At 40.4% G+C, this 26,441-nt stretch overlaps 1 protein-coding gene and 1 long non-coding RNA gene across 5 annotated transcripts in view; one reads left to right on the forward strand and one right to left on the reverse strand.

Moving 5' to 3' along the window:
* The window catches only part of LOC147331871 (junction plakoglobin a-like), a 118,024-nt gene extending 91,953 nt beyond the window's left edge, over window positions 1-26,071 (reverse strand). For 3 of the 4 annotated variants that reach the window (XM_086288171.1, XM_086288170.1, XM_086288172.1), the window contains exon 1: window positions 25,839-26,071. The gene's annotated coding sequence lies outside the window, so the exon portion shown is untranslated. The remainder of the gene's footprint in view (window positions 1-25,838) is intronic. The other variant, XM_086288169.1, reaches the window with a different exon arrangement.
* Window positions 564-2,613, forward strand: LOC147331872 (uncharacterized). Its single transcript, XR_015128917.1, has 4 exons — window positions 564-675; window positions 1,136-1,214; window positions 1,591-1,686; window positions 2,448-2,613. It is a non-coding gene; the product is annotated as an uncharacterized LOC147331872 (long non-coding RNA).
* Window positions 26,072-26,441: the final 370 nt, after the last annotated feature.

The raw sequence follows: 26,441 nt of genomic DNA on the forward strand, positions 1-26,441 counted from the left end.
GGCAGCCCCAGTTCTGTCTGGAGAGCCTGGTTAATGGCGTGACAGTGACAGCTCCAACCTTGCAGCTGGCTGGAAGTATGGGGGAAGATTCTGATTGTGCTGTTTCAGAGTCAAACTGCCAAGAAAGGGCATCCGGTTTTACATTTCTGGAGCCTGGGCAATAAGAAATAGAAAAGTTAAAAAGGGGGGAAAAACAGTGACCATCAAGCTTGGCATGCATTCAGTCTCTTAGCACTGCATAAGTACTGTACATTAAGTTCTTGTGGTACGTCCACACTAGGAACGGTTTCTCAGCGCCCTTCAAATGATCGCCACTCCTCCAATGCAAACTTAAGGGCAAGCAGTTCCCGGTCCCTACACTGTAAACCCCAACAGTCTACCTGACTTATAAAGTTTGTGGATATAACAATTAAAATTCCTCACAAAGTTGAAACAACTTAAAACTTTTCTGTTCGGTTAACGATTCAAACAGTTATAATTGTACATGGCTTAGAAGTTAAGAGTAAATACTGCTTTCTTAATTATGATTTTTGAGTAAATGTTTTTTTCCGAGCTCCGCATGTGGACGTCATGACGTCATGACGTCTTCTCTCTAACCTGAACGACGTTGACAGAAAATTCTGTTCAATATGGCTGCCCTTCTCGAGCGACTGGAGAACACATTTGGAGAAACTTGTAAGTAAAACTGAACCTTCGTTATGTTTATTTTTTCCGTAAAAAAGCAAGTATATTAATATGTTGCAGCCAATAACTTGTTTTCGAATGCGCTGTTGTGTTAAAAAGCACAGACCCAGGTGGTGAATAGTTGTTCGCGGTTGTTCGCGCTCTTTTTCAAACATAGATTATGTCGTCAGTTTTACAGTTTTAACCGATTAAAACACAGTTTTATGAAGAATCACACATAAAGGGTCTTAGTGATATTTTAACGACCCCTTGCCAACGCAAGAAAGTTGGCGTTTTTACAACAGCAGCCTCATTGTTCGGCAGGTTTTTTTTTTTTTTCTTCTCATTAGCATCATTCAAAAGTGACTTAGCTAGCAGTGGCAACTTCTATCTAAAACAATTGAAATATAGCAAGGTGTTGTATATTTAGTGTGCTGATAAGGTTTTCAATATTTTTATTTTTTCTTCCAAGGCTGAAGGCCAAAGACAAAAAGACAGAAGAAAAAAAAATTCAGACTGCAATTAATTTCAGGTGGAGACAGTAAACACAGGTGAGTTGAAAGATCTATTGAAGAAACCATTCATTAAGTCCCTTAAGGTGAAGATTTCATATATTGATAATGATAAAATTAACACAAATTAAAAGTTTCACTGATAAACACACAATTTTTCCTTGCTTTGAACCCCATGTTCTATATAGATCACAGCTCTGATCTGGAGAACACTATTTTAAAATACTGTGTAGGGTTTTTGTCAAATGATTAAGAAACATACTCTCTGTCACAAGAGACAGAAAGGTTGTATCTTAAAAGAAAAGTCTCCAAAATTTAGTAGTCTGATGTCATGCAGTTTCATAAACATGTATTCTCCCCAAAGAATGACACCTGAAAACTTTGCGTTAAATGAACTTTTCTTTTCCCTTTTTAGGAGGCGCCTGATATCAACGTGAAACGCACTGCAGTACTTCGTGCCCTTCCTGTATACCTGCGGGAGGAGGACCCAGAATTCTTTTAGACATGTAATGTAAGTGTATTTTTGCATTACTTAAATTCTGCCAGTAAGATAAAATGCTATGGATTTTTTTAAATACAATTTAATACCCTAGCAGCTACCAAATTGTACAAACAAAATACCCTCTCTGTAGAAAACCCACACACACAGGTCAGGAGCAGGGCACAGGCGTATCACAGCACTATGGCTATGCTGCAGGTGGCCCAAAAACCAGGCTGAAGTCAAGATTTAGTTTCTTTTTGAGATAAAGTCATGAAATAAAAAATTACTTTTTTTTTTTAGAAAAATAATAAAAATACAAATTATGTAATGCAAGAAGCTAACACGTTAATGTACATTTTTCAAAAAAAGTAGAGTACCCTAACTCGTTACAAAGTAACCCACTACACTGCTGAATGTTTTGCTAGATTACAGGTCATGCTTGTCACATTCTCTCAAACCAACCTTACTTATTTAATTGGGGCGATCGTGGCTCAAGAGTTGGGAGTTCGCCTTGTAATCAGAAGGTTGCCGGTTCGAGCCCTGGCTCCGACAGTCTCGGTCGTTGTGTCCTTGGGCAAGACACTTCACCCGTTGCCTACTGGTGGTGGTCAGAGGGCCCGCTGGTGCCAGTGTCCGGCAGCCTCGCCTCTGTCAGTGCGCCCCAGGGTGGCTGTGGCTACAATGTAGCTGCCATCACCAGTGTGTGAATGGGTGTGAATGTCTGGATGACTGAATGTGTAAAGCGCTATACAAATACAGGCCATTTACCATTGATACTGTGTCTATTCCAGGCGGACGCATTGGATGAGTCGACCCTCATTGACACTCCAGTTGCCCTTCTCACAGTGGTTACCGACGGCGCTTCCCAGTCCAGTCCATTTTACTTCCTCAAGCATGGCTGTTTTGGTGAAAGGTGACTAGGTGATGCGTGATATTCCCAGATTTGCAAATGCATTTGCTTTATTGTTTGGCTTGATCTATGCTCTACATTTAGACTACCCCAGGAAGCTGGTTCACACATTTGCCTTAGTCCAAAATATCTTCATGGGGCTTGATGACGGCAAACCCCTGAAACCCCTGCCTACATGCTCTTAAGGAATATAAGGCAATGTTTGTTAGGACACGCACTCTGTTACTGAGCACTTTGTTTGAAGCACTTTAAGCACTTTAAGTTTACTACAGGCTTTGGGTGGATTTAACTCCATCAGTTTACCTAATTTTCCTATACTTGACTGCCTTATCTGGTTATTTGGAAGCTGATCATCTTTGTACCCATTTTAAAAAATTTTTTTTCATTTCTATTTAAAAAAAAAGTGATTAGTATTTGACTTTTTGTTTTGCATTTTTGTGTATTTTGAGAAAGATGCAATTAGGACTGATGTCGTCCTTTGTGAGTTTATAAAAAGATAAATGTTCTACACAGAATTTATAATGCTCACTTTATGGTGCCGATGTCCATGTTAGTTGTTTTATAAAAACATTTGTGATGTTTTTAAATTTTCATGAAAAAATGTTAAATAAACAAAATGTAAAGTAACTGAATTTCCGTACTTTTTTTTTAGTAGTCTACACTCACAACATATCTTTTAATTAATAATCAGATAATTTGAGTTTAGGTTGTAATATAATTGCATTGTGTTGCATCAAAATAATAAACTACAAGAAACACAAAAATATTGAAATTAAAGTATACAGTCTTTGAGTAAAGCTCAATTAATAAAATATAAAATATAATTTAAAATTTTTAGGTTAACAATAAATACAAATTTTGAGTACCCCATACTTAGAAGATATGAGTTTTTGTACTTAAATCTTTTGAGGTAATCAGTTTCCACAAAAGTTTTAAGTTCAGTCAACTTGTTCGGGTTTACAGTGTACATCATAATTCATTTCCGCTGGCAAAAGCCAATGCAAAAAAAGGTGCCCGACCGGTATGCTTACAAGAGGGACAGTACTGCCCCAACCCCACAACAGAAGCATCCATCTCGACAATAAAAGTCTGGGTCAGGCAGAATGAGGATGGGCGCTGTTGCAAATAGATGTTTCAGTCTAGTGAACGTGCTATCTGCTTCATTGGACCAGATGAATGGAAGTTTAGTGGAAGTGAGGTGTGTAAGTGGAGCTGCTACCTGACTAGTTTCTTATGAATCGGCGTTGGAAATTGGCGAATCCCAAAAACCTCTCGAGTAGGGCTGCTCGATTATGGCAAAAATGATAATCACGATTATTTTCACTGAAATTGAGATCATGATTATTTGACGATATTTCAAGGTTCAAGGTTCAAGGTTCTTTATTTGTCACATGCATAGTTATACAAGTATAACACACAGTGAAATGTAGCCTGACACGCTCCTCGACATGTGCAAAAATTGGGGGGGGGGTGTAGAGGAAGAACATTATATATATATATATATACAGACATATAGTATATACACTGGGTGAATGTGCAGTAGTAGCAGCAAGCAGGTGAATTCTGTACATTAATATGAATAGACATCTGACTATTTTACAGGATAGACAATATATACATATTTAAAATTAAAGGAATTGAAATGTACATTGTGCCTTGGTTTAGAGTGTCTGGAAGAGTCCTGTCTCAGTCAATTATAGATGATGTGAGAGGGCGGGTGTGTGTGTTTAGGGTACGGATGGCTTGGGGATAGAAGCTCCTCTTGAGTCTCTCTGTCCTTGCCCGGATGATGCGGAACCTTCTACCAGATTGCAGAAGTTGGAACAGTTTGTTGCCAGGATGGGACGGGTCCTTCAGTATCTGCGCTGCTCTAGTCCAGCATCTCCTGGTGTAGGTGTCCTGAAGCGGGGGGAGAGCAATCCTGCAGCAGCGTTCTGCTGTACGGATCACTCTCTGGAGAGCTTTTTGGTCCTTCACACAGCTGTTCCCGAACCACGATGTCATGTTCTGTGTGAGGATGCTCTCCACAGCGCCTGTATAGAAGATCCTGAGGATCTTTGGAGAGACCCTGATCTTCCTCAGTTGTCGTAGGTGATACAGGCGCTGCCTAGCCTTTTTGGTCTGGACCTGAATGTGGGCAGCCCATGTCAGGTCTGAGGAGATGTGGACACCAAGATACTTGAAGGACTGCACCCTCTCCACTGGAGCTCCATTGATGATGATGGGCTTGTAGTCTCTGTGCTGACCCCTTCTGAAGTCTACCACCAGCTCCTTGGTCTTGCCGACGTTCAGCTGGAGGTGGTTGTCCTGGCACCATGATGCCAGATTCTTCACTTCATCCATGTAGGCCGCCTCATCGTTGTTGGAGATGGCACCCAACACCACTGTGTCGTCAGCAAACTTCACAATGGTGTTGGAGCCATGGGTGGCCACACAGTCTGAAGTGTAGAGGGAGTAGAGCAGTGGCGAGAGGACACATCCCTGAGGTGCTCCTGTGTTGATGGTGATGCTGTTGGAGAAGCACCCTTTATTTAACCCTTTAAGACCTACTATAGAACCAAGTCCACCAGAGCTTATATATATATATATTTTTTTTTTTTTTACATGCTGTAGTGCCATTTGTGGGAGCATTTCAAGTTGCTATACATCAATACAACTGTTATAGCCCATATTTTAATAATATGTATGCATTAAGTCCATAGTAATTACATAAATTGCAAAAAAGTGCAATAAACTACAAAAAAAATTGAAAATCGCTTTTGTTTTGTTTACATATATTTCTACTTGGAGAAATTTAAGAGGTTTATCCCTCAAAACTTTAAAAACAATAAAGTTGCAAAAAATAGTTTACAACAACAGGAAATTTATTTTGAGTGTCTTCATAGTTTTATTTTGGAGATACAGCAATTTTTATATACTGCAGGAAAAACAAAAAACAATCCTATGATGCAAATTTGCAAAGAAAACAGCAGGTGCATCATTTCACTGTGGGAAGTGCTACGAACAGCTGATGGATCGGCAAAGCGTGTTTCTGGAATATTATGTTTTTGTTCCTGCAAGAGCTTTTTATGCAATTTTTGCAAAGCTTTATGTGGAACGAAACCGTGACCGAGGACAAGCTGATGGCATCAGATGTAAGTACAACTCCTCCGGTTTCATATGCAAAACAAATTATTGCACTAGCTTACACGGTTCAGGTTCTACAGGGATTTAACAATAGTTACGCAAAATGGAGCGTGCTGCTCTGACCGGCTTTAAAGGGTTAACAATGACTTTAAAAAAATAATATAACATAGTGTGCAACACCACTGAAGTTTTTTTACCTCTCTTTTCAACCAGCGGCAGTCACTCTCCTCTCCAAATAACTTCTGCTTAGCTTTCCGAGCTTCCCTCGGGTCCTCTTAATCAGCGGTCTCCAACCTTTTTTGCGCCACGGACGGTTTATGCCCGACAATATTTTCACGGACCGGCCTTTAAGGTGTCGCGGATAAATGAGGGAGGGGCTAATAATCGGCTCAGTCATTTTTAATGATCGTTGAAAGCCCAGATCGTAATCGTGATTAAAATTCGATTAATTGAGCAGCCCTACTCTCGAGTCGTTTCTGAGTGGAGGGTACAGGCCAGTCTGTGACCGCTTTCACTGTAGCCGTTAGTTTGTTCTCCATGAGGCATTGAAGGACAGCTCGGACATGTGAACAATGCTCTTCCAGAGTCTTAGAAATAATGACAATGTCATCTAGATAGACAAATACAAACCGGTCGAGGAAATCCTGCAGAACGTTGTTTATTAGGGCTTGTAACACGGCTGGTGTGTTTGCCAAACCAAAAGGCATGAGAAGATGCTCGAAATGACCAAGGGGGGTGTTGAAAGCTGTCTTCCACTCGTCTCCCTGACGGATTCGCACTAAGTGACAAGCGTTGCGGAGATCTAACTTAGTGAATATTGTAGCGCCCTGTAGTGATTCAAAAGCGGAGCTAATGAGTGGCAAGGGATACTTGTTCTTGGTAGTAATGTAATTTAAGCCTCTGAAATCAATGAACCGCCGGCAAGAGCCATCCTTCTTGTCTACAAAGAAAAAAAACAGCTCACACAGGAGATGACGACGGACGTATGATACCAGCTGCTAGTGACTCCTTAATGTACTTTTCCATCGCGGCACACTCTGACTTAGATGTTATATAACCGGCTCGTTGGCAAGGGCGCACCAGGGAGCAAATCGGGCCGGAACCAGGGACAGCGGGAAAACTAGCTTGGACTCAAATGCAGGACGCAGAGCAGCACAGAGAACATTTAAGTGACAACATTTATTTTTCTAGTGATATGGATCAGTGAATCAATGTCTTGTTGACTCTTTACATACAACGTGATGTCCATGTAGAGGAGGTGCCTGACATTTGCTCTTTTCCATAGCTGGTATCCAGTCTTGTTAATGATCAGGTTGAGGGGGTTCAGGCCTATGCTGAACAGCAGTGGGGACAGAGCATCATCATGGCAAATCCCGCACTTGACGGTGATTTGTGCAATTGCCTTGAAATTGGCCTTTAGTGTTGTCTTCCCCTTTCCCACTGAATTGAAGGCCTTTAGGGTCCTGTTGGTCTTGAACAGTTTTAGGCATTCCAGAATCCATGTGTGAGGCATTGAGTCACACAATGCCTGTCTTTAGTCAATTAGGCAGTGCATGGGTTGGTGTGGTCTTATAGCCTCGAGCTATATATGTACCGTATTTTCACGACCATAAGGCGCACTGTACTAAAAGGCGCAGTCTCAGTTATGTGTGCCATTACTGTATTTAACACACACATAAGGCGCACTGGATCATAGGGCGCATACAAGTACCGTATGCGTATTTAAAAATAAAGCGGGAGCAAACCTGAGTTCGGTACCTTACTCACATTTTTATTACCGGTAATCGTCATCATCAACAACACACAAGCATACAAGTGTGCGTATTTAAAAATAAAGCAGGAGCAAAACAAAGTTTGGTACTCACACTTTTATCATCAATCAAACCCATCGAAGTCCTCATCCTCTGTGTCTGAATTGAACAGCTGCGCTAAATCTCCATCAAACATGCCAGGTTCACTTTCTTCACTGTCAGAGTCACTTTCCGTGCCGTGCGGCTCCTCGGAAACGATGCCGGCTTTTGCGAAAGCTCAAACAACAGTGCCAGCAGACATGTTAGCCCAAGCATCTACAATCCATTGGCAAATTGTGGCGTAACTCGCCCGGCGCTGCCTTCCACTCTTAGTGAAACTGCGTGGAAAAAACCACCTGGTCTCCTTACATACACCTCCCTCAGCCACTCTTTCATCATTTCCTCATCCAGCCCTTTTCATTTGCCTTAATGATGATTTCTGCTGGAAACTTCTCTTTAGGCAAAGTCTTTCTCTTAAAAATCACCATAGGCGGCAGTTTCTGTCCATTAGCATGGCAGCCAAGCACAACAGTAAAAGAAGACTTTTCATACCCCGTTGTGCGTATCGCTACCGTGCTGGTCCCCTTCTTCTCCACAGTGTGACTCACCGGGATGTCGAAAGTGAGCGGGACCTCGTCCATGTTTGTGATGTAGCTGGGCTGGATGTTTTTGTCGCCGATGTGTTTGCTGCAGTAGGAGCAGAAGATGGCCAGCTTTTCCTTATAATCCGCTGGAAGTTGCTGCGCTACCAAGACGGACCTCCTTGGAAATGTTCAATGTTCATCTCTTCAGCTAGTGAAACTGCTTTTAGCCGAATGGTGACCGTCGAAACGCTTCTCCCGCTCGCTCTTTGCTCGATGATCCACCGCTCGAGTCTTTCCTCCAACTCGGGCCACCTCGCCTTATGTCCGCGGAAACTCAGCTGCGTTTTCTTGACCTGCCGGAGCTTGTTTTCTAGCTTCCTCCATTTGCGAACCATCGATTCGTTAATCTTAAATTCTCTCGCCGCTGCTCGATTTCCATGTTCCTCCGCGTAGCTGATGGCCTTCAGTTTAAACTGTGCTTCATAAGCGTGTCTCTTTGCCATTTTCAGGGTTGTTAAAACAACAATGTTCCACATAATGCACATACCTGTTCTTTTATACAGGTATGTGCGATTGTCCCGGTATATACGATCAACGCCCACACTTCACCCTTTAACGTTCTCATGGTGTTCTCTACTACGTCCTCCTTACAACACACAGGGCGCACCGCGCTATAGGGCGCGCCGTACTATTTGAAGAAAATCTAAGACTTTTAAGTGCGCCTTATGGTCGTGAAAATACGGTATATATTTATATAGCTCGAGGCTATAAGATAAATACCAGTAACTGGTGATTGTCCTATTCCTTTCTGGCCCCACCTGTTCACCTCAGCCTCAATGATCACTGTTGCAGAACAGGTGAAGCAATATTGAAATGTATTATCTTTATTTTGCAGAGCATTTTTTCTTCTTTTCTTTGCTAAATGAACTTTGTTTGTTTGTTTGTTTGTTTGTTTATTGTGATCATGTAAGCAATACATAAACTGTTGCAGGTATGATGTTTGATTTTTTTCAATGAGGAGCACACTTATTAACCAACTGAAAAAAACATTCACCAACATTATAGCCATGTGATGGATGTGGTCACTGCTGAGCTTAAGCACTGCCAGGCTTTGTCATGATTACTTCTTTACACATGACTTCACATCCTAACACTCCCATTGCACACACACATGCACCACACTATCCTGCCTGCTGGCTACCTCTCTCCTTTCTGCTGCTCTCTCCTTTCTTCCTGTCCCTTTTCATTTTTAGCTCTCCTCTCCTCTTCAGTCTAATTTATTTCCCTCTTCTTTTTTGTGCTCCTTTTCTGTCACCATGACTTCTTTTACAAACCCTGATAAGCTGCGCGCGCACACACACACACACACACACACACACACACACACACACACACACACACACACACACACACACACACACACACACACACACACACACACTGTTCCTCTTGAATATACACATTGTTTACTGTGGGCTTGTGTGTGCACATGCTATCCTGTCAGACTGGCCTAGTCTTTATTTGATGTATCTGTGCCCACCCACTGGCCATGCACAGTCCCCCTTTCTATTTGTGTCTCTCTCTCCCCATCTCTGTGTGTGCGCGTGTGTGTATCACGCTTGACTGTAAAAATGAAAAGGCTAAGCTTCAAGAAAGAAAAGATAAGAGCCAGGCTGAAAAACGACAAGGAGTAGAGAAAGAAGACCGGGAGGGAGGAAATGGGGATAGAGAGAAATGCATACTAGAATGGAAGGAAAAGATAATGCAGTTTGTTTCTGTGTAAGGTAATGTCTGCTACTAACAGGTTATTATCATGCAGACTGGTGTAGTTGTTTCTCTCCCTCACACACAAACACACACACACTGAGGCTCACAGAGCATGCAACATGAAGAGTGGATTCTAAATGCAAATATGCAAAATTTTAATCACACTTTCCTTCTTCCCTCTTTCTTATCTGCTTACACCAAACAGAAAGGACCACCAGCATCTTCCGAGGTTTGCCATAGCAACAAGCAGCAGCAGGACTTCGACATCATTTTCTTGATGGGAAACTGACATAAAACTTAGACAGCCAGCAGAATCCCAGGTTCATCCACTGTCAACCCTCTGCTCACGTGCCTTTAAACATGACACAGTGAGCTTGTCAGCATGGATTGGTCTTTACCGCCCTGGATATCAGGTCAGATTATTAGATAGATGCATGTGAATGGATTAATGCTGCCTGGTCTTATGATGCTGGAGAGTTTTCCAAATGAGGCAGCAGAGTATTGAAGAGTGACATAAGTAATTTAGCATAGGTACATGTTCTACTCTCCTGGCAGTTAGAACAAGCAGTGCTCCAACTGTTTGGTATTTACCTACCTTGCTTTGCTTTTCTGTGTGGTATTTTGATGCCAAGTGCAAAGCAGAGCACAGAGTGAGCAGTGCACAGGTGGAAGGAATTAAACAAACAGCTGGGAGGTTCATGCAAATGTAGAAATTCCTAGACTTTCCACCCATAACAGACTGAATAGTCTGAGACATTTCTGGTTCTGGACAGTTTAATCTCATTGGACATTATCAACAGTAGTGAAAAACCTACCTACTGTGTTTATCTTTAATCAATTATGCACAGCTGACACCAGGTAGGGACACACCCTAGTCTGATTGGCTATTAGAGATTTCACATTGTATTCCTGTGAAATTGTCAACTACTAACCTGAAGCTAGAGCCAGTCACCCTGCATAATTCATACTGTGTATTCAAACATAAGCTCTGCTGCTGGTGAGAGAAAGAGAGCAAAATAAAAAGAGAGTGAGTTTATTTCTCATTTCCAGCATGGAGAAAAGCAGCAGTTAAGCCTCATTTTCTTGCAAGGATGAATGATTTAGCCTACAATAACTTTCAGACAGATCTCAGCGAAACAGAAAACAGTATTAAGTCGTAACATTTTCCTGGATTACAGTTCTACTAAGACTTTCAGGCAGAGTAGGTCAGAAGGTTGGTTGTTCAATCCCTGGCTGCTCCCTGGCAAGATTCTGAACCCCAAACCTAGTCACACTCCCGTGGGTGCATTGGAGTGTGAAAGCTAGAAAGGAAGAACTTTACTAAAACATAGAACAGGGGTCCCCAATCCCAGTCCACGAGGGCCGGTGTCCCTGCAGGTTTTAGATCTCACCCTGGGTCAACACACCTGAATCACGTGATTGAGAAGGTAATTTATCCATTTAAATCTGCTGTGATGGATCAAGGACACATCTAAAACCTGCAGGGACACCGGCCCTCGTGGACTGGGATTGGGACCCCTGACATAGAATAACATTGTCCCATGAATAGAGAATCACAGAAAATTCACCTGTCTTTGGAGCTAAAAGAGGGCACGCAAACACATAAGAATCAGTGGACAGATGAGGATGTCCTCTATTGAGCACATCATGACTTAGTAGGGTAGCTGAAATAAGTCAAAAGACAGAGACCAAAGACAAATATCACTTACAGAAGACATAAATGAATAGGCTGTGTCTCATGGATATAAGTGTATGATATATGACATATTCCACCACAAAACTAGAACAAGGCTAATTTTCTTGTTCTGCACGTAAAGCATGTAAAGAGGTGGACCCTGCCTAGTTGTTTCTAGATGTACAGGTCTTTGTTTTGGTGTTAGGCCAAAAACCAGTAATTGTCAAGGAAAACATCATTTACTTTAATTGTGATTACATAAATGTTTTATGGATTACAATTTGGTATCCATACGTATTTCACACAGATGGGTTTTGCGAGGCCCACAGCTGTTTACTCAGTAAAAATGTGAAACATTTTGAGTTAATCTTACAATGACCTTTAATTCCTTAATCCTGCTGAACATTGCAAATATATTTATATGATATACACTGTGTACATGGTAAAAAGTTTTAAATATATGGTACCGAATATATTAGTTTTACAGTACACTAAAGCACAAAATTTAATATTTTAATAAAGAAAGATCTATATACACTGGTAAATTTACTAGAACAATAATAATACAGGGAGTGCAGAATTATTAGGCAAATGAGTATTTTGTCCACATCATCCTCTTCATGCATGTTGTCTTACTCCAAGCTGTATAGGCTCGAAAGCCTACTACCAATTAAGCATATTAGGTGATGTGCATCTCTGTAATGAGAAGGGGTGTGGTCTAATGACATCAACACCCTATATCTGGTGTGCATAATTATTAGGCAACGTCCTTTCCTTTGGCAAAATGGGTCAAAAGAAGGACTTGACAGGCTCAGAAAAGTCAAAAATAGTGAGATATCTTGCAGAGGGATGCAGCAGTCTCAAAATTGCAAAGCTTCTGAAGCGTGATCATCGAACAATCAAGCGTTTCATTCAAAATAGTCAACAGGGTCGCAAGAAGCGTGTGGAAAAACCAAGGCGCCAAATAACTGCCCATGAACTGAGAAAAGTCAAGCGTGCAGCTGCCAAGATGCCACTTGCCACCAGTTTGGCCATATTTCAGAGCTGCAACATCACTGGAGTGCCCAAAAGCACAAGGTGTGCAATACTCAGAGACATGGCCAAGGTAAGAAAGGCTGAAAGACGACCACCACTGAACAAGACACACAAGCTGAAACGTCAAGACTGGGCCAAGAAATATCTCAAGACTGGTTTTTCTAAGGTTTTATGGACTGATGAAATGAGAGTGAGTCTTGATGGGCCAGATGGATGGGCCCGTGGCTGGATTGGTAAAGGGCAGAGAGCTCCAGTCCCACTCAGACGCCAGCAAGGTGGAGGTGGAGTACTGGTTTGGGCTGGTATCATCAAAGATGAGCTTGTGGGGCCTTTTCGGGTTGAGGATGGAGTCAAGCTCAACTCCCAGTCCTACTGCCAGTTTCTGGAAGACACCTTCTTCAAGCAGTGGTACAGGAAGAAGTCTGCATCCTTCAAGAAAAACATGATTTTCATGCAGGACAATGCTCCATCACACGCGTCCAAGTCCTCCACAGCGTGGCTGGCAAGAAAGGGTATAAAAGAAGAAAAACTAATGACATGGCCTCCTTGTTCACCTGATCTGAACCCCATTGAGAACCTGTGGTCCATCATCAAATGTGAGATTTACAAGGAGGGAAAACAGTACACCTCTCTGAACAGTGTCTGGGAGGCTGTGGTTGCTGCTGCACGCAATGTTGATGGTGAACAGATCAAAACACTGACAGAATCCATGGATGGCAGGCTTTTGAGTGTCCTTGCAAAGAAAGGTGGCTATATTGGTCGCTGATTTCTTTTTGTTTTGTTTTTGAATGTCCGAAATGTATATTTGTGGATGTGGAGATGTTATATTGGTTTCACTGGTAAAAATAAATAATTGAAATGGGTATATATTTGTTTTTTGTTAAGTTGCCTAATAATTATGCACAGTAATAGTCACCTGCACACACAGATATCCCCCTAAAATAGCTAAAACTAAAAACTACTTCCAAAAACATTCAGCTTTGATATTAATGAGTTCTTTGGGTTCATTGAGAACATGGTTGTTGTTCAATAATAAAATTATTCCTCAAAAATACAACTTGCCTAATAATTCTGCACTCCCTGTACAATATTATAAATTTGTTTCATCCAACCGTTGTCTTCCACTTATTCAATTCAGGGGACTTGAGCCAGCGACTATAGGGTGAGAGGTGGGGTACACCCTGGATAGGTTGCCAGCCTGTCGCAGGGCTAAATCATGCAAGCTCCACACCAGATGGTAGAGTTCAACTCAGGACCATCTTCCTGTGAGGCAACAATGGGAACCACCATACCGTTGTACCACACGTAAATTTGTCAGATGTCATATTTTAAACAACATTAATATGATAAAATGGAAAATATATTAAAATTACAGAAATATATTTAAATAATGATAAATCACGAGGTGTTAATACCCAACAGGCTGCTTTGTAGTGATGTGTCGGTCGCAAACGAAATGGCTCTTAGAGCCGGATCTTTGAAGTGAACGACGCGAGCCGGGTGGGTTTTTTTTTTTTTCCTTTCTCTCACCCTTTTCCCGCTTCACTCCACAGCGAGCCTTGTGCTTTGTGCTGGGCAGAGGGGGGAGGGGCGGTAGTTACACTCAGTAGCACAGGAACAGAGCGGGAGGGAGAGAGAGAGAGAGCAGGGACAACAACGTCACATTAGAAAGGTATAGTAATCATCCACAACTATTTTCAGTTGCAGATGATACGGGATTCAGAAAGTTTATTCATGCGGGCCCATATGACAGAGAATGTGCATCTTCTTTTTGTTTTCATATTTTAATTTATTTGTGTTGTGGTTTGCAGTGTTTTGTGTTGTTTCACTTTAAATTTGTTTAAAAGGAAAAAGCTAAAAATTTTAATATTTAAAAGTTGAACTGTAAATTGTTGGTTCTTGTATTATATGATTTATTTATTCTATTTTATGTGGAGAGAATAAATAAAAGTATATTTATGGTGGCCCCCAGAGACAAAACACATACAAATTCCAAGGCACAACGGAAGTGCTCCAGGATGCTAGGGGGCAGTGTTGAGCTTTTGTTACCTAGTGTCTACACAAGCCAGGAAGTACCAACAACCAGATTTGGTGTGTGGTAGTAACAGGTAAATGAACATTTTTTTTAATCATTTGAATATATATTACTGTTGGTGTATAAATACACAAACAATACACACATGCTTTCAATTTTGTAATTTAAGTGATCTAGGTAGCTCTGTTTTGGAAGTTCAGTTAATGCTAGCAATGTGATTGTACGTGCTTTGGAGTTTGTACGTGCTTTGTCTCTAGGGGCCACCGTATATATTTATATATAAACAAGAGCGGGTTCTCTAAAAAAAGCCGGAATTCCCATCACTACTGCTTGAGGGGTCAAATTTACCAAAACAGATACTGCGTATGTGTGCATGCATTAATATTTTTGTGAGCCTATGTGTTTTGCAAATCTTTGATGTTGCCTTCTCAACTGACCCCAATACTCAACTGAGCCCCGAGGTGCAGTCTCATAGGCACACAATCCCACAGTCTGTTCACAGATGGAAGTAAATAATTGCAATTTGGCATCTTACTAAAAAAAAAATACATTTGAAACTTTATGAATAACAACAATAATTCTATTTTAACATTAAAAATATCATGTTGACTAAAGAGCTTGCACACTGGTGGTGGTACTGGTGGATTAACCAATAAAGAAAAAGAAATGATTTCGTTGTTAATTTAGGTCAGCTGCAACATACACCTTCACTGGGTGGTGGTCTAATACATTTGAGTTATCTCAGTCATTTCATGTTAAATCAGCCAATTTTAGGTCAACCATCTGCACACATGGATGTTATTGCAGTGCAATTTTTATATTAATTATATTGCTCAAGATATTAAGACTGTGTTCTATATTAAAATACAAATTAACATTTTGTTAAATGTGTAATTTGTTCAATTCTTGAGAATTCATCTTCAGGTAAGCTTCATCTTGCCTTCAAATGTTTGTTGAAATGTTTCTATTCTTATGAAGTATTTCGTCTTGTAAAAGTAGCTTATATAATAGTTTTCAGTCACACAGAATACAGACATTGAGGCTAAAGGCATGATGGAGCCAGAAAATGCCCAGTTGGATATCAGTGTTCAAGCTCTGGTGGTCCTCAATGGTATGGCTAGCACTGCAGAGGCATATGGTCTGCTGTCTGGCCCTAAGCTTTCCACCAGAGCTCAAATACATGTTTGAAGTCCTGCAAAAAATATTTTGGAATCTTGATGAACACCAATTATCATCCACGGCACATACTCTCAAAAACAAGCTTCTGCTATAAGTTGAACAAGACTGACGGGTACCAGCACAGGTTCAAACTGAGGTAACTAATTCAGATGGCTTGGAAAAATATGTTTAGTCTTGTAAAGAGTTTTGTACAAAAGTCTTGAACCATCCATTTCTTTGTTTTTATGAGGGAAATAGAAAATAGGTGCAATGTTTTATTAAAGTGTAAAGTGTGTAAGCATACATGGAAATGCAGTATTTCCCATGTATGTAGGCAAAATCAGAGTTTGTACATTCCTAATAATATTGAAAGTCAGTATTTGTTATGGCACTTGTATTCTTCAACACAGCCTGAACTTTCTGAGGTGGCGTTCTGTAATTTCTTTAAGTATCTTCAGGAATTATTCTCCAGGCTTCCTGAAGGACATTCTATGCTCTTCTGTGGATATTTCTGCCTTTTATTTCTTCTCTGTCAAGATGATCCCACACTGCTTAATACTGAGTTCCAGGCTCTGGAGAGGCCAGTCTATTAGGAGCTGGTGCGTACATGTGGCGTTCTTGGGTTTTTTCCTTTTTTGGCACAGGTAGGCGGGCCGGTGCTTTGCGGGAGCATTGCGCCCAATCACAACAACAGTCGCCTCAAGGCGCTTTATAATGTACATTAGATCCTACAATAATACATACAGAGAAAAACCCAACAATCATGTGATCCCCTATGATCAAGCACTTTGGCGACAGTGGGAAGGAAAAACTCCCTTTTAACAGGAAGAAACCTCCAGGCTCAGGGAGGGGCGGGGCCATCTGCTGCCACCAGTCTAAACCATGACAGAGCCTTCACGGTCTTTAAGTGCATTTTCACACCAATAGTTTTACTCTGGTCTGAAACTGTTAATTATTTTATAAACTTGTAGCTTTTCTCCATGATTTGGATTCTTTTTCATGCAGAAATGATAAGTCTGCTTATTGGCTAGATGTGTCTGTGACAGGAAAAAGTAAATACAGTAAAAAGGTGCTGTGTTCTATGGGAGAACGTGGAAAACGTACACTCATGGTAACTTTACATGGCTAGTTGCTAACCTGTACTGACCTTTCCACATCTATGGTACCTTGCCACATCCCTGAATGGAAAGCATACATGGCTATGGGAGGGGTTTAGCTTAAACTTGCAACATAAAACTGATAGCTGGGTTGGATTGAGATTGAATCATATTCACACCATGAATGAACCTCATTAGAGGTCCTTGGTGCTTTTTTTTGTTTGTTTTTTTGTTTGTTTTTGGGTTGGCACCCAAGTATGACTATTGTGGTGACATCACATGAACCGCACCAAGGGGGGGGAAACAAACCAGACCAGATTTTTAAACAGATTAAACTTTGCAGGATATTATCCTATTTCTTAAGCTTAGCATTAGCATGCTATCTGTGCAGTTTCTTGCAAGGAGCAAAGTTATGTTAGCAGCATAATGCAGTTGCACTTTAGCATCATCATCATCATCATCATCGTTTATTTGTATAGCACTTTAAAAACACACCAGGCAGACCAAAGTGCTGAACAACACAGATAAAATAAAAACTAGCAAAATTAAAATGACAATAAAATTCTTACAAATATGATCAAATTAATAAGAAAGGTATCAGTTTCCTACAGAGTTAAACAAAATTACACTCTTGTCCTTTTGTGCAATCAAGATAAAAATAGTTTCCATATCCACACTGTACACTGCCTTAGTATAAACAGGTTAATTCTTCTAACAAAAAACAAAAACTCGATATTAGACAGAATTATCTACACCGACTCTGATGACCCAGACAAATACAAAAGAGAAAAGAAATATGAAACATAGGTGTGTTGACTGCACAGGTGTAATATATGAGAACATTCAAGAATTATGTTTTGAATTCAACAGAAAATGTCACCATATAATGCAATGAGAGTTAAATGGCCTGGCCTGCATTTGTATAGCGCTTTACTCAGTCCCTAAGGCCCCCAAAGCGCTTTACACTACATTCAGTCATTCACCCATTCACACACACTCTCACACACTGGTGTGATGGCAGCTACATTGTAGCCACAGCTGCCCTGGGGCGCACTGACAGAGGTGATATAATGCAATGAGAGCTAGTGCCATACCATTCGTTATATCGGTATAATTTTTATGTGACACCACCAGTGTTGGGACTAACGCACTATTAAGTAATGCTTTACAGCAACTACATTATTATTGTGGTAACGAGCACGGTAACTAGTTATTATGCCAAAACCAGGAACGCGTTACTCGTTACTGGGATTTAGATAGGCTCATTGCTCGTTACTTTGTGTGGTGGCTATCGCGGAGCTTCCTCAGATTCAGTAACATTAGCAGGTGGTGGAGGCCAGCAGGTGGATGAAGGAAAAGGGAGGCAGGAGGAGAGACCCGAGGCGGGCGCTGGTCCGAGTGTCAGGTGAACTGAACTTCAGGTAAGAAGTTATGACCTGCAGTCTATCTGGGTCAGATATGAACCAAGTTTAGGTGGAGTTTATTTTCGTTGTGATGACTTTTTCGTACTGCGTGCTAGCTAGCATGACGGGGTTTCTATACAGCTGGGTGGTGCTATGTTACTAATGTTGAACTTTATTTTGTTCAAAAGGTTAATTAATAGTCCTGTAAAAAATGGAATCGTCTCGTATTCAGAGAAAATATTACTCGTTTCTTATTGAGGTGAAAAGGAACAGTTTGTCCCGGACTTCAGCTGAAAAAGACACAAAGCTGGAGTTATTCTGTCGTTACGCTGCACAGCTGCCTCTTCTTCTCTCATTCTCTCCCCTCCCTTTTCCTGTTTCTACTTCAGTCGTGAAACTGATCAATGATCAGCTGATGGCTTTTCTCTCGTTTATTTATCTCCCACTTTGTGCCAGAAAGAGGAAACCAGCAGATGTCGCGCTAAACAACAGCAGCACTTTTAAGCTTGATCAGCTGTTGTTAGAATGTATTTAATATTAATTTCTAGTATCAGCTGATGTTTGCTGGAGCCACAGCTGTAAAGCTGCTGGTCATGATGTTGGTTTGGATATGTGGTGAGAGGGAAACATGAAGATGAAACCAGGAGATGTCCTTACTGAATCATCAGGGCTAAACAGGTGATGGAGAAACAGGTTTACCTTTTAGGTGACATGGATGAGTTGAAGTTATGAACAGTTTCTGAGAGACAAATAACACCAGGATCCTTTTCTAAGTAGCTGACAGCTGGTAACTGTGCAGGGGCGGGTCTAGCAAAGTTTTGCCAGGGGGCCAGGTAGGGCATTAACAGGGAGAGGGGGGCACAAAGAAATACTTTTCTTTCTTATTCTCATTTACAATGTCTCGCTTTTAAAAAATAATTATCTGAATCTTACAACAAAAAGCGCACATGACGTAGGCTAGAATCATGGCGGCGAACAACGACGGTCCTGGCGTGGGATTTCTCTCGTGGAAATATGCACATTATTTTTTCTTTTCTATTGGTAGGTGGCACAGTGCACTTGTGGCAAGTAAGCAAGCTAGAAGACTGGCAGTTGCTGGGTATCCAGTTAGCAACACATTAACAGAATTCTGAGTAAAACCAAAAGTTACTTTCCCTAGAACCTTCACAGACATATTCCCTTGTAACTAGTTACTCTGAAAGTAACGAGTAACTTGAAGTAATGGAGTTACTTTTGATAGAAGTAACTAGTAATGTAACTAAGTTACTAATTTAAAGTAACTTACCCAACACTGGACACCACGTAATCAAAAATTATATAATAATAATAATAATAATAATAATAATAATAATAGATTGGATTTATATAGCGCTTTTCAAGTCACCCAAAGCGCTTTACAATTCCACTATTCATTCACTCTCACATTCACACACTGGTGGAGGCAGCTACAGCCACAGCTGCCTTGGGGCAGACTGACAGAAGCAAGGCTGCCATATCGCGCCATCGGCCCCTCTGGCCAATATATCAGCGATATAGCAACACTATGAATATTCCTTAGTGCATATAACAGCAAGACAAGCCCAAATGAGTCCACGCTAAAGGTGGAAACCAACAAAACCACTTGAGGCATAAACACACAGGTTACGAAGGCATGCAAGAAACAGATACAAGCCGCTGTCGATGTGAAATTCAAAAGTAAACGATGTAAATACCAAATAGTGGACACAGTACACAGAAATGACTGATTTGGATAAAAGTAGTGTATCGTGCAGGCTCCCACAGAGTCACAAGTTTATTTTAGTTATTGATAAAAGTAAACCGCTAAGTTATGCTAAACTTAATAGGAATATGTTCTTAATCAGGTACCTGCTGTCACTATGAAAATACCTGCCCTCCATCATTAAACAGGAACTGTGGATAATGAAATGAAAAATTAAAGAACCCAATGTGAAAAATAAATAAATAAATAAAATCTACTGAAGATTAAGCAGTCCATTCACTTTGCAACTTTACACACGTGCAATACATAGAAAAAAAATAATTTTATTAATGGAATTTCCCCTTGTAATTTGAACAGTCTGCTGGATGACTTAAAAGGTACAGTGTGTAAAATCTCACCATTATATTACAGTATAGTGATGCGCGAATCATGAACGAATCACTTTACTGACTCGTGAATCATGATTCACAAGCCCAACTGACTCACTGACTCATCCCTGTTGCTGTTAGCAAACTCATTTCATTAGTAGAAATATATCTAGCTTATAATTAAAATTGTGAGGGAAAAAACAACAGACAGTTTCTTAACAAAAACATTTCTGCTCTGAAATGGAAGAAAAAACCCTGAGTAGAAGCTCACATCAAGACAACAGCTCCTCAGTTCACAGTAGCATCGCTCTGCTAACATGCTAACACCACATTTAAGTTACTCACCCCCTCCCTCCTGGCTCACAGCTTCTTCTTCTTGGTTGACAACCAATGTTAAGGCGCATTACCGCCCCCTGGCTCACAGCTCAGTGGACATTTAGATGAGAAAATATATATTTAACACATTTGAGGAAAATACTAATAAAATTAAATAAAAATAAATAATATAAATGTTCCCTTTATAAATTTTTTTTTTGCTCTTTTTGCTCTATAAAATAGTTGTTTTCTTTTTCAATCACTCATCTTAGCAGTAGGATTTACATGAAAAGAGAAACAAATTAAGTTTGAGTGAAAATGTACATTTTTTGCACTCTCTGGTCGACTGACTCAGTGACTCAAATGACTCAAAAAAAACAATTCACTTTGGTGAGTGACTTATTAACACTCGATTCAGTAAAAAGAATCAAATTTACCATCACTATTACAATAAATTACAGCTTGCAGTCAAGTGAATTCTGTTTTCTTATCCCTCCTAATTTAATGCTAGCTTTTTAAATCCCCATCAGTATTCTCGTTGGAACATTCTGGGTCAACTGACTACTTTTCAACAAACTTACAACAACCTGATAACAGCAGTTCTGAATAATAATTTGTTTATTACGCACACTGAAGGACATATCCAAGAATGACTCCAGGATTCCCCACAGTGTTACTGGAGGAGAGGTAATCCCATCCAGAGTATTTATGAGTGCAATAACCGCAGTTTTATCTGAATCAGGAGGTTAGGGTTAGGGCTGGAGGTGACTGGAGGTCATCCAGCTGTGTGTGTCATGTCGGGTATTACCTGCATACTAATGCAAATGTATGCTATGGTTTCTAACAATATGTATAATGTATAAGGAAACATGTCAAGTGTAAATAGAACTGTCCTAAGGACAGAGCTCCATATTAGCTTGAGTGTGTTAAGAAGCCACCAGTTTATTTATAGTGCTTTTCTATTCTAATTTCTATGCTTTATATAACATGTCTCCTTCATCCACCCACATAGCCATTCATACAAGACCCTTTTTAAGGTCTAAGTGCTTTTTCTCTAACATTCACGCTGTGATGTAATCAACTCAGGGTGCAGCATCTTATCCAAAATTACTTTGGTATGCAGACAGGAGCAGCCAGGGATTGAACCAACAGCTTTTCAATTAGTAGAGGCGTTTTAAGTAAAAGTGTTTTAATTCCTCCCACCTTTCAGGCCTGTGGTACATGGGATATTATTAAAGACAGGTTGCATATATTTAAGACTGAAACATTAATTAATGGAAGGACTTCTTTGAGCAGTCTTGTAGGAATGGTGTTTAAATCCAAAATACTTGGTTTGGGTTAAAGTTTACCCTTTCACTTCCCTTTCTAGTTATTAAAAGTAATCACACATGTAATTAAATATAATAAATAATAATAAATAGAACAAAGGAAAATTCAGCTCAACAGAGCTTCGTCACCAAAGAAAGTTGGGGTTCTTCTAGTTTTCTTCTAATCTAGTCGAGTCATCTTCTGCCTTCTTTGAGCTTCTATTTTGCTTGCTTTAAATTTTTATTTATATAACACCAAATAACATCAACAGCTGCCTCAAGGATACTAGAAATTTGTCTCAAGCTGATCTCTGTGTGTTTCTGTCATTCGTGAAACAGGCTTCACCCAACTGACTTAGAACTGCATTCATCTTCTAAGTCAGTTGGGTGAAGCATCTTCATCTTCACCACCGCAGCATCTTGAATCTGGGGAGCCTGTCTTAAATCCAATCTCTTCATAACAGACTTTAAGAAAACAGAACATAAAGTCTGTTTTCAGCAGCACAAAAACCTGCCTCCTATTAACCTCAGAAAGCCTTTCAAGAAGACAAGAGTAAAGGTACATTATCCCTTGGTTTAGATTGCATATAGAACTTTCTTATTAGACTTTGTCTGTACTTAAGATTATTTGCATATTTTTGCATTTAAGAAAATACTTTCTTTAAAAAAAAATCAACATGGGACGTACGCACAATCAAAGGATCTAGTCAGGGGTTTTTTTTTGGAGAGATGCCCTCAGTTAAACTTTAAATCATTCCCATTTTTAAAATGGAAACCAATGAGCAGCTCATTCTGAAAGATGCGTGTTTTTTTTCTTTTGAATATTTATGCTCATTACTAAGACCAAAGTATTTCTTATCTGATGAAATAGATTGCTCAATTACTAAAATAATCGGTAGCTGCAGCCCTAACAAAACAGTCACCCTGACTAAACGAGTTATCCTCTCACTCCTTTGAAATGGATTTAAACTCCTATGGTAAGCATTTCTGACAATTTCCTTTCCTACTGTCGAATATTGGCTCCAGTGTGGTCAGTGGAGTCTATCCAAACTGTTTCTCCTTGTACCGACTGGGACTTGTTTCGTCTCTCTGCTCCATGATGCAGACCACGACCGTGGCCCAGTTGTAGCATGGTGTGGACAGTCCTTTCTTGACATTAAAGTGTTTAAAACAAAGGGAATGGTTGTTGATTTTCATAAACACTGATTTTCATCCCTGCCCCGTTTGTATTCATGGTCAAGAAATTGAGGTGGTAGAGAAATACAAATATCTGGGCACCACTGCTGATGAAAAGTTGAAATTTAAATTGAATACAGACACCATATGTGCAAAGACTCACCAGCGTATGTATTTGTATCAGAAACTAAGTGATTTTAATGTGAATAACATTTTATGAAAATGGTTTGTTCTTGTTTTATTGAGTCTGTCTTAACTTTTTCTTTAATCTGCTGGTTTGGGTCTCTTAGCTCGAAAAATAAGAAGAAGCTGGAGCACATTGTTAAATTGTGTAGTAGAGTGGCAGTATAAAGCTAAATGATCTTGCCATCCTGTATGGAGGGTTGGATTATGGAGATATTCCATATATGAATGCTTCTGCTCAATGTCTTCGAACGGTTGATTGCATATCGTGCTTCTCTGAGGTTCATCACTTTCAAAATTTCACACTCACCACTGTGAGTTATACTCTCAGGTAGGATGGCCTGCTCTGGCCAGTCGGAGGAAATCTCATTTACAGTTTTATATAAGGCAATACTGGGATTGCTGCCTTCCTATATATGTTCACTGCTTGCAATGAAACATGTTGGTCATTATTATCTTCGTCCGCGAGGTTACTTGTTGCGTTCTGTTCCATTTGCCTGAACTGAACTTGTGGAAGTTGTAATCTGGACCAGGATGAGACTGAACATTTCCAGATAAAAGAAGAAAAAGAACAATGGAGCATTTTTGTAATAGTACAGGAATATAAACCAGTCATATGGAATAATCAATCAATTAAATCAGATCTCCACTGATGATCAAGTTTGAAGAGCTTTTCTAGACTGTTTTTACATCTCACCTGGACAGAGAGCTGTCAATAAAATCAGTAAAAGAAAAAGCTACATGATAGACACGTGACAGGAAGAAAACAATGGTGAAATCCACACTAGTGCAGATAGAAAGCTGATTCAGGCCAGCTTTTTGGTCCTTTCCAGTCACATGATGATGATGATGATGATGATGAAGATGATGATGCAGTGTGACATCACACATTAACCAGGAAATCAGGTTAGAGGAAGAATGCTGTGAATAAATTTACCAAAATCAAACCAGCCTGGGTCCAAAATAGGATGGTCACATTTTTGGGGGCTTAATATATTCAGCCGGATTTCTAGTACTGAGGGCTGTACCATCCAAAGTAGGCTAAATGCTGTCTCTCCTAACAACACCGGGTTTTACAGAGACTGTTTCCCCCCATGGTTTGCTGGACATCATTCACACAGCCATGCACATAGTGCAGCTAAACAAATCATGACCAATTGGGGAGTGGAACACAAAACTACAGAAATCCTGCACTGTGTTACTGTTGGGCAAATATATGGATCTGCCTCTAATCTGTAGAAAATTCTGTTAGGTCAAAAAAGTAAGAGGCAAATGATTAGGCCAAATACAAATGCATACATAAATGTTCATATATTTGTCACAGAGGGAATTTTAAAAAAATATGTACAGAAGTGATTCATTTTCTGCATAAGTGGGACAAAATAACTGAGAATATCTTAACATCTTTCTTGGATTATGCTGCCAATCTATAAGATGAACTGGATCGATGTGCCACTGGAACTGGACTAAGCCTGAGATAGAAACTCGGACTGTTTCTGAATTATGTAATACAATAAAGAAAGACATGAATAACTTTCAATATTATAAATATGGGTCTGTTACAAGGTGAGGCATGTGTGTTCCATATGTCACACACAGCTATACACCCATAACATTAGTGTTGAGCATGAAGAGCGGGGTAACTCCATCAAGTTACCTACACTGAGCGCACAGACGCTTGGCTGCTACACCTGCTTTTCAAATAATATGGAGTCAATAAAAAAGAGGGCAGTGTAAATATGCAGGAAAGAGGTTTAAACATCACGGGTGGCGATGGCATCTGTCTGTGTTAGCTGCTGGACGTGCATTTCACAGCCTCACCTGCAACATCTGTTGAGACTCTTCTACAGACTTCAGAAGCACACCAGCCATGTGTGTCTCCACAAATAGAAGCATAAATGCAAGCCAAGACAGGGAGAATGGTAGCAGAGTGTGGGATTTGCCCTGTAAAAATGTACCTGAAAGACCTAAAATATCAGCATAGCTCATTGTACTGAACAAAGGGGGCAGACAAGGCAGAAGGAAAGTATGTCTGTATGTATGTGGGAGAAAGAGTGGGGGAAAGAGAGAGTGGGAGAAATGTCATCCAGAGAGACTGCACCGAGACACTAAGCTACATAGAAAGCCACACCACATCGACTTGAGCCAACAAACTGCATTGCTTTCAAACACTTATGCACACATATAGCAATAATATAAATGCTAATTATAGTCTAGGAGACGGCACACATCCCAAAATCCATATACTATTCAATTTAAAAATGCAGGCAAATATGAAACCCGCACTAAATCAGTTAATGTGAGATTGCATGATTTCAATGAACAGTCGTCAGCACAGAAACATGGGAGATCTACAACCCCCCAAATCCCAGACAAATTCTGTTTATTCTGACCGCCATAATGCATGTCGATAACAATTAGGTCAGCATTCTTGTTTTATTTAACGTCACGTGCCATATCCCCTGTGCGTAAAATGATAGCCCTTTGATCTGTTTAGGGTGCGTAATAAGACGGCTTCGCCGGATCTGGTTACCTCTTATCTGACCAGCGGTGTGGAGCGGATCCCTGTCGCAGCACTGACAATTTCAAATCCTCTTCGTCGCTCTTTAAATCCACAGACAGGTGTAGCTTCGCTCCTGTGTTACCTCTGCCTCGCTTTGTCTCCCGATGAAGGCGATTTGCAGCACGCAGCCAGCTATGCACAGCGAGGGGAGCGAACCGGCAGAGGCTCGGCTGCTACGGCGTCATAGAAGAGGAGTCAGTGAAGAGGTCTCACTCCGCCAGCGAAGAATGGCGTCGTTTTCATACCTTCCAGTCACATAAAGCAGCAGTGCTATGCGACTCACCTCCACATACTATCTAAACATACCATCGCGTAACTTCACAAAACCTTTGCTTCGGAAACAAGGTTTGGTTGGGTTTGGTTGGTGCACTGTTGCTAGCTTTAAATCAAGGTCACAATTTAGATTTTAAAGCAATTAAAAGCTGGCTCATGGCACAAGCAGCCATTCATTTTACTTCAGTCTTTCTGGTCCTATTTATGTCCCTACATTTAATTTCACCTCCTCTGTCTCTTCCTCACTCTTTTCTTTTTATCTGAAAATCTGAAATGACATAAATGTAACAGAGTAATGAA

The sequence above is a fragment of the Aulonocara sp. 'chitande type north' Nkhata Bay genome, linkage group LG4 (assembly GCF_057382095.1).
Source record: "Aulonocara sp. 'chitande type north' Nkhata Bay isolate Kocher_YH1m ecotype deep benthic linkage group LG4, A_spYH_male_GT1.1, whole genome shotgun sequence".
Taxonomy (NCBI): Eukaryota; Metazoa; Chordata; class Actinopteri; order Cichliformes; family Cichlidae; genus Aulonocara; species Aulonocara sp. 'chitande type north' Nkhata Bay.